The following is a 9650-nucleotide window of genomic DNA, read 5'->3' on the forward strand; positions in this document are numbered from 1 at the left end:
GAGGAGACATTTCCAGGAGACTGTGTGAGTGTGACTGGAGAAGGCAGTGCTGAGAACCTCTCTGGAGCTCCAGAGCATCTGTCTCCAGGAGAGAGGGACTGAGATGGGGAATGGTGCTGAGAAGAGTGGTGGGACTGATCAAGGGACAAGCTTATCATGGCATAAGACCACAACAGCGTGGCTTGTCTATTCTGCCAAAGTGATGGGTGAGAAACACTCTCCATATCATATCTTTAAACAACAATTCATGCTAAAAGACAATGTTTATCCATGAACAAATGGGCATTATTTGACCTGGAAAATTCAAAATGGAAATTTTAAAAAGGTTTGAACCACTAACGGGGTAAGATTTTAAACAGTCTCACCGGAAGACTGGAGAAGGCAAACACCTAACTATGTTAAAGTATTAAAGTTGTATAAAAAGAATGGCATGAAATAGTTGCCCAAAATAGCTGAAACTTGATGCCTCTTAACATAGTTGTTCCATTTGGTATTCCTGTGGAAAACTCTGAAGTGATTTAGTAGTCACTCATAAAAAAAAAGCAGAAGTAAAGAGACTTCATTTCTAAATGAGCTCTGCATTAGCGTGAATTAAATAATTTTCCCATTAGTGAGGTAATTCTTTATTTTTTCTTAGTAATCTGAATAACAGCACTCGTTCCAAAGACAAGACAAATACATGTAAAATTCTGTCTCTCTACTTTAGAGAATGGAAAAAACAGATATGATGTCTCCCTTGGGTAACACTGAAGTTCTCAGAGCATTAATTTTTCCAGCAGATCACTTGCTGAAAAGCCAGTCAGTCACCTGCCTTAGTCAGTGAGGTTGCCATTTGAAAGCTCAGGAAAAAGGCAGAATAGCACTGCAAGCCTTGAGAAGAAAATAACTGGTTTTGCTTTGTGTATGTGTGTGTGTGTCTGTGTCTGCATGTGTCTGTGTTTTTTCTGTTATGGTTTGTCGTGCAACAGCAATAATCTCTATTGCTTTGTAGTATACTCACAATAAATGGCTTTTTAGATTGATTACATGCCTCAACTTTGCTTTGGCTATTAATCAATCTCAGCAGCTGTTTATTGCTTTGTACATTACAAAGCAATAAAGATTATCCCTTAAAGAGCTGTTAATGCCTCATGGAAAAGTTTGAAAACCATTATTTTTAGAAATAGTTCTGCTGATATATAATTTTCTGGCTTTTCTTCCTTTCTTCCATGATATTTTAAGAGAACTCACTGTTTGTGAAGCACATAACCATGTGTCTAACCATCTTTGTTGCTTTTTTGGATTCCTTTTTGTTGCTTTGCATATCTTTCCTTGAATTCCTCAACACAGCACTCCATTGCTAACAATGTTTTGTGTAATGGTCCAGATTCTTCCTGAGTCAGCAATGGATTCTGCATATGACAGTAGCATCCCCAGGACATCCCAGCATCAATACTATTCCTGTTCTTGCTCAGGCTTTTGTTTTGGTTTTGTTTTTTTAATCAGTAATCATTTTAGTATTTTTCTACACTGAAAAATGAAATAGCAAAAACCTAGCCATGTATTTATTAATGTAAGGCTCCCTGTGTGGACACTTCTATTCCATGATAGATAAACTAACGAAAAATATATTCTTTGTTATTTTGGAACAAGAACCTCCGTGTGGGGAGTGATACCACCTTACATACAAAAATGTAATTCTACCTGTAGAATGTGCATTGACAAAAAAGCACTTTAATTTTTGGCAGCAACTGCAGCTCACCTGTTCATAGACATTTGAGTGATATTTGTGTGACCTTGCAACTGGAGTAGATATAATTTCTTTGTACTCATGCCAAGCCCACCTCCTTTTGCAGCCCTGCTGGCTTGCTCAGCACCACCTCTGAAGAAAGGTTGGGATGCTCCATATCTTTGCAGCTGCTGTTTCTCAATGCTGCTTATATTCTACAACCTCCTTCTGAGCAGAGGAAGGAAGGACTGGGTGAAAGAATTCTTTTTGCCTTCTGTCCTTGAGCCTGTGTATAGCTGCCCAGTAAGCAACAATCTGGCCCATTCTGTTTGTCTTAGTGCACACGAGAACTGCCTTGGAGATTTATTGTCAATGTTAAACCACAAGCTCAGGTTTTGCAAGGTTTTCTGGGGTCTCCTCTCAGTGCAGCCTTCAGTCATGATACAAGGAAAACCATTTCTGGTGGTGAGAAGCTTGGTTACATTCAGTCATCTACTTTTTCTACTGAAAGTATCAATAAAAGCCCTGGGTGTGCACATAATTTTGTAATAGTTACTCTCTCCTTCAAAACTGGACTGTTATGTACCCATTTTTATCACAAGTACTAAGACTGCTAAGCAGCCTTTGGTTGATTCTGAAATTGGTTCCAATCATATTAATGATTAATAGGTTTAAATATCAATGCATGTGTAATAGAGACATGCTCATTAATAACAAAAATACAGAAAATGCCTGGAAAAAAGTAGAAATATTCTCTCTGCATATTCTCTAGAATATGCAAAGGTAAAGAAGAGGAAAAAAAGATATACAAGATATCAAAAATAATTTAATGATAAAAAGCTTATCTGAGGGCAGAAGCAATAAAAGGGAAACACGATGAGGAAGAAGTGTGAAAGGGTAGATGGAACCCTTCCTCTTTCTTTTTCCTTATTTCACATCTATGCTAAGGATTTTTTAAATCACAAAAATATTCTCAGAGGGTAAAGTTTCACAATTTGTCAGGAGGTGAGTGCAGCCCAATCATCTTATGATTCTTAAGTTTTATAAAACTAAGTTACAAAATTAGATCCTGCAGATTGACACATGCAACAGGAAAAGACTCACTTTTCTAAGAACATCTATTTTCAGTAGCTGTATCAAGTGAAATGAATAATTAAAGTAGGTAACATTCAATGATGAATTTTCCTGGTGAACCTCATATATGACACCTGGAGAACTTACTGTAGACAGAGGGTATATAATGGAAGATTACTTATCTTTGAGACATCATCACCTGTCATCATCCCTACTTCTTAGGAGAAGGCAGTGCAAATAATTGCTCTTAAATAATATAATAATTCTTGTTTGGCAAGATTCAATATAACCAGAAAAGCCAGTGTTGTCAGGTGCCATGAAATGTCAATAACAAATGTTGCATAAAGAGAGTCCCAAAACCAGCCCCATTCTAGATGATTTAAGATTTTTCAGCTACATTTAAAGACTAAATATGATGTTAGGGGAGTAAGTGCAAGTGGCTAAAATCAGCACTCCAGCATGATCTAATTGACTTTAATTTCCACAATATGAATATTTAAAAAGTGAATTCCTTATTCTGAAAGCCAAGGTTATGCTTCTGATGGTAAGCCCTGGACACAGATGGTGTGTTTTCATCATGCAAGGTAGCATGGCTGCAGTAGTGCTGGCTGCTGCAGTGTCACTCAGCCTGGTCCAGGCAGGGCGTACCTAGCAATCAGATTAGGCTGTCAGCAAAGACCTACACAGCTATGCTTTCTTTTGTGAAATAAATGGTTGTTGTGAATTTCTGTTTCTTTACTACAAAAATAAAGCAGGTCTCTTGGCATCAAATGATGGAAGCTTGATGAAGTTGCTCTACACCACTGTTCTAAAAGTGATCATGTCTTTTACGTATTAAAAGGATTTGGCACGCATTTGAGCAAATTTGTCCAAGATGTTTCATCTCTGTAGGTACAGGAGGTCAGCCAGTAACAAGACTATCATTAAGTGTACTCCAGAGTCACATAAGAAAAATTACCTTTCCAGTTTGGCTATGTTTAAATGTAGTGGGCAGACAGGAAATGAGAGAATCACACCCTATGGGGTCTTGCAGCTGCTGACACCTGCATTCCAAAGCCAGAGTGATTTGGAAAGGTAGGAATATTTGGTAGGCTAGACTCTGAGAAGCAACTAGATAGAAAGTGTAAGAAGCAGCATTGATAGGTGGCGGGTGTTTAAAAATCCAGGTATTTCTTTTAGCTGTCTTCTTCTCACCACTTTTTTAGACAGTTTTTATCCATTTTTCAGCTCTCTCCTCACTGCTCCTGGAGCAAGCCCGCACAAAGGAAAAAGACAAGTTCTGTTCAGTAGGCTCTCAAACAATTTTAACAGTCTCCAGCTGTGATACAAGCAGAAAAACATAATAGTAATAAACATGAAAATCACATAATATTATCTTATTGTACCACTGCAACCCAAAGACTACAAACATGTGACAAAAGGTAAGTTACTGCCAAGCTAAAACCATCCATTCAAAATTTATGGTTATGCAATGCATTGACCAATAATTCTGCTAATTTTGTAGGTGTTTGAGCATCTTTAGGATTGTGTCCAACAAAAAACATAGGTTGTCTCTGAGATGGAGCACCTTTTTGCTAGTATTTATATAAAACATCTCACATTATGAAGACCTGACCATGGCTAGAGGTAATATGATGGTCTTATCTATCTGCAAGAGATAGGTGAGCCAAACAAATGAAGTTGAACCACAGAGAACTGGTTCAAAGAAGAAAAAACCAAACAAACAAAAACCAAAACCAAATCATAATAGTAACTTAAAGCAATTTTTCTACTTTTAAAATTTTTAGAAAATTATTATTGGAAACTTCTCCAATATTGAAGTTTTGCCTGATTTCAGGGGATATGAAAGATGTTGATGAACTGGTAGAGCTCACTGCTGAAGCAGCTGTGCCCTTCCCTTGAAAATCTGACTACTGCCTACGTAATCAAAAGGGAATTTTTGAGCCATCAAGTTCAATAGAAAGTTCTCTCTTCATACTCTGGCAGCGATGCCAAGATGTGAAATGCTAATAAGAAAATACTTGTTCTAGATCCAGGAAGTTCTGTGGGGATCCTGATCCACAAATGAGATAAGAATTCACATTGTTAAGAGTATTTGTTTCTAAGAAAAGGACATGCTGCAAAGTCTAATTGTAAATTAAATGTAGAATCTATCTTAAAAAGGTAAGGAATTTTTAAAAAACAAACCAGGTCTTTCATATTATTCTTACACAGTGCTATTAAAAATATGAAAGATGCTTCATACACTTTAAATTAGTTTTATGATGCCTTGTGGAAGTGAAATTCTGTGCTAGATGAGCAGATGTGTTTTTTGTGGATGTACTTTGCAACAACAGAGCTCAGGTCTTTGGTTAAACTCTGACTACTAAAGTGAGATAACATCCAGAAAGATCAGAGCCTACAACACTGTATGGATTCTTCATTTTGTATTGACTTGATACAGTTGGGGTATTTTTGTAAATAACAGAATAAAATATCTCATGTTTTAAACATGTGGCCACAGCTTGTTAAATAATCAATATTTTGGAAGATTACTCCACCCCTTTTTCTTTTGTCCGTCAAAACCTTTCCTATCCCTGATATTAAAAAATCATAAATTTGTGCCCCAGATCACAGCATCGGATCAAAAATTCTTCAGCCTTCTTGTGTCTTTTAATGATTTGTTAAGTATCCTTCTACTTCTTAAGCCTTTGCACATTTATATTTTCATCATTCATCCAGAAGTACAAGGCTAGAGACACATTTTTCCTCAAATGAAAACTGAGAATCTCATGCAAGTCATTTTACCATTTGAGCTGGTGAATTAATAACTATGATAAATATCACACCAGTCAAATGCAGTCCTTGATAATGGACTTCCTCAGGAGACCACATTCTCCCAGGCCAGACACAGTCCCTAACACAGGTCTTTGATGACACTCTTCACTTGATCTTGCACATTGCTCCACCATCGAGCAACTCAAGAAGCTTCTGCTGAAAAGCCCCAAGCAAGTGAAAGATCTGGAACCTGAGCTCAGCCCTCTGCTGTCGTGCTGACAGTAACTTCTCTAATGCATGCTCATGAATAACTATCCAATCACTATCCAATAACTATCCAAAATCAAATTTTCAGTGCAGCTTATGTATATTTTTTGTCTAGAATTTATGTTATTTTTTTTTCTGAAAAATCGGAGTTTGTGCTTATAGAAAGAACTTTCATTTAAAATACAAACTGTTCTACAGCGTTAACTAGTGGTGTTAGAAAAATGGTCTATCCTGGAAAATGCCCAAATCAAAACTGCAGAGCTATCACGCCTGTCCTTCAAGGTACTTCAGGGTACTGTGTCACTTTGTAAAATGAAAATAAAAACAAACATCACCAGACAAGTTTTTTCTCTAAATAGAAGGGGTGAACATCATTACTGTGCATCTCACTGCCACAAATATTCATGATTAAAAGCAAAGAAAAGAAAGAGCATGTAGTCTAGGAAAATAAAAATAAGCCCTCATCTTGGTAATAAACCATTCTAAATATTTTGTTTGTCATCCCTACTGCAAGGGATAGAAGCAATAAAACAAAAAATCCCTTATGAGACGGACAGCTAATTACAGTAATATTGTCAAGCACTGGGATTTAATTTTAGGGGCTTCTTGGGCTCAGCTGGGGTGTACTACTTAATTACCCGCATGACTGAAGGAGTATATGGTAAATGACATTCACCTTCTAAACAACAACAAGAAATGGTCAGACTGTTAAAACTTAGATCTCCCATTCCAGCATCCACCGTGAGGTGGCCAAACATCTGGAGATGATGCTGAACACAATGCTTGTATCCTTCCTGGTAATGAACATAATTGCTTCCCTCACTTATTCTAATTTAACCATATAAAGTTACAAATTTTGCAGTGGCACCTGTATTGACATTCATGGAAAGAAAGCATTGGCGTATATTCAAAGGTGTAATGTCTGCTTCAATTTTGCTTCACATAGAATAGTTTGGTTTGGATTGGAGTGGACCTTAAAGATAACTTAGTTCCAACCCCCTTGCCATGGGCAGGGACACCTCCCACCAGACCAGATTACTCAAAGCTCCATCCAACCTGGCCTTGAACACTTCCAGGGAGGGCACATCCACAACTTCCCTGGGCAACCTGTGACAGTGTCTCACCACCTTCATAGTGAAGAATTTATTCCTAATGTCTAACCTAAATCTACCCTCTTTTAGCTTGAAACTGTACCCCCCTTGCTATAGGGAGGGTGTCTCTTCTCCAGGTTGAATCCCAGCTCTCTCAGCCTGTCCTCATAGGAGAGGTGCGCCAGCCCTCTGATCATCTCCATGGCCTTCCTCTGGACTTGCTATAAGAGCTCTATGTCAGTTGTTTGGGATTTTTCTTCTGTATTTGAAGTACAAAAATTGCCTACGAATATTTCTTCCTTAAAATTTCTTACTACTATAAAGAGGTGCTAAACATCACCAGGTACACTCAGTACATCAGCAGCAGCTACAATTTGTCCTGATTTTGGCTCACCCTTGTTGAGGTTATACAAACTTGTCTGCTTGAAACTCTGGCCACCTCTTGGCCAACTGGGTCATGGCAAGTGCTGAGTAAAAGATCAGCAGCCTGATGTAGATTATGGTTTAGTTCTGGCTACAGTCAACAGGGAAAGATATGCAGTATGACACCACTCAGAGATTAATATCTTGGGCTGAAACACCTTTTTCTGAAATAAGGGCAGGAAAATGAAACACTGACTTGAGCTAAGATCATTGCCCATGAATTATCAGAGGGCTGTTATGGGACTATGTATGCAAATAAATAGCCAGAAGGAAATATGATCAGCCTCTGCTGTGTGTGCCAGCTGGTGTGCAGCTGCAGAAAAATGGCAGTGATAATGAATTTGGGCTATGGTGGGGTGTTGTTTCTTGGAAACTGTACAGTATCTGAAAAGGCTGAACCTGCCTGTCTGCTTTAGGACAGCAACATTTTGGGGTAAGGAAGATAATTTCTTGATATTTTTGTTAAGGTTTAAAACCTTTTCCTCTTCCATTATTTTTCCCAGTTGTTTGAGGTTAAATAATATTTTAGCTGAAGTGGGTTTACCAGTCAGCACACACCACTAAGTGACAGAGTCCCAAAGAAACTCCCAGACCAGGGAATTGTGCCAGGCTCTGTGGGACAGCTTTTATACTGGTAAGGGCATGTAGTCTGGATTCTGGCTTGCCACTATTCATCCTGTTAAATTGTTAGACTGATACCTGCCATGACTTTGGCTCTGGAGCAGCTGATACCCAGTACTAACCAGGACTGATTCCCACTGGGTTGTTTGGCTGCTCCTTACTGTCAGAAGCACAAAATTCAGCTGTGCAGCACAGCTAAAGAGACATCTGTGAGCAGGCACAAGGTTAATCACCAGCTCTAATTGTTTTTGTGAATTTTGCTTGCATTTACCCATAATACTTGAGGTGAAATTCTGACTTTGCTAGGGTGAACAACTTGTCAGGAATTTCAGTGAGACCAGGATTCAGCTGATGGACCTGGAGGCATTTCAATCTGTGTTTGCAACAAATTCCACATTTTCAATGTCAGCATGAAGCCTAAGTGCCTGTGCAGTATGAAACTTCTGCAGAATTTCATGCCAGGTATCCTCCCTGCAGCACAAAAGATTTGACTAAAGATGACCAGGTTTCAGACAAAGCAGGCTTCTATTCCTCTTACATTTTTAAATTTCAAAATAATTTCTTATTTTTTCATTTCCTACCAGCAGAAATATATGGCCTGCTGAACAATAATTCCATTTTTGTAACTCATCCTAGCAATTTCCAGTGCAGCATTTCTTATGTAGTCATATTTATATAGAAATAAAGAATTATCTAAATGCACCATATTTTAAATAATTTCAGTTATGATGCTGTCACTTTTTATAATAGATGGTAGCAGAGAAAAACAATAGTCCATCAGTGTACCAATATAAAAAAAATTAGTTGTGATTGGGTGAAAAATTGAGCATTTTTTCCTATGATTTAAGACATTGGAGACAAGGTTTTCCATACAAAAAGTAAAATTTCACCAATAAATCAGTAAAAGCAGCTTTTAGACATGTGTGCTGTACTTTCATTAATACACATTTTTAGATTGGTTGAGTCTCTTTCTGTTTTGTAATTAACTTACCAAGGAGTAATGGTCTAATTTTAAAAAGCTGACTGGATGACAGAAATACTATTTGTTTTAAATTGAAAATATTTCAGCATCTGCCAAGATTAGATTTCTTTAAATTACCTTTTAAAAACATTGATTTCTAATACCATATTTCCTTTTCTCAATAAAATACAGGTATATGTTCAGAGAAAGCTGGTTTTAAGGAAGTATTGCTGAGAAACAAAACAACTCCAGTAATATTAACCCCTCTCTGATGAGCTGCCAAAATATAGTCTCCATTTAATGCTACAAGTTTGGTGGGTAGTCACTTTTTATTATCCACCAGACTAAGAATCTGAAATAAGATGTTCAGCAATACTTGTAGAAATGAAGAATCCCCCAGCTCACTTTGACTTAACTAGGACACTCTGACGTAATAACTTTATAAAGATTAATACTCCCCCAAATTAGTGCCTGATGAAAACATATGACCTGGTGCTTAGCAGGAGAAAGAGAACTGGTCTCATATATAGGTTTCTTGCATTCATGGCATCTAATCAATGCCACTTGAATGATGCCCTTTAGGTATTTCATTGCTGTTATCAAAGCAATCCCAAACTAAATGTAATATTTGAAATATCCTTTACCTGTGCTAACCTCACATTATGCGGCTGATATTAGAAGCCTCATTGAAGTCATTAATTCTGTTTGGAAAATAGAAGTGAAAATGTCTGTACTTGGGCAGACCAAG

Source organism: Calypte anna, chromosome 3, assembly GCF_003957555.1.
Source record: "Calypte anna isolate BGI_N300 chromosome 3, bCalAnn1_v1.p, whole genome shotgun sequence".
NCBI classification, from domain to species: Eukaryota; Metazoa; Chordata; class Aves; order Apodiformes; family Trochilidae; genus Calypte; species Calypte anna.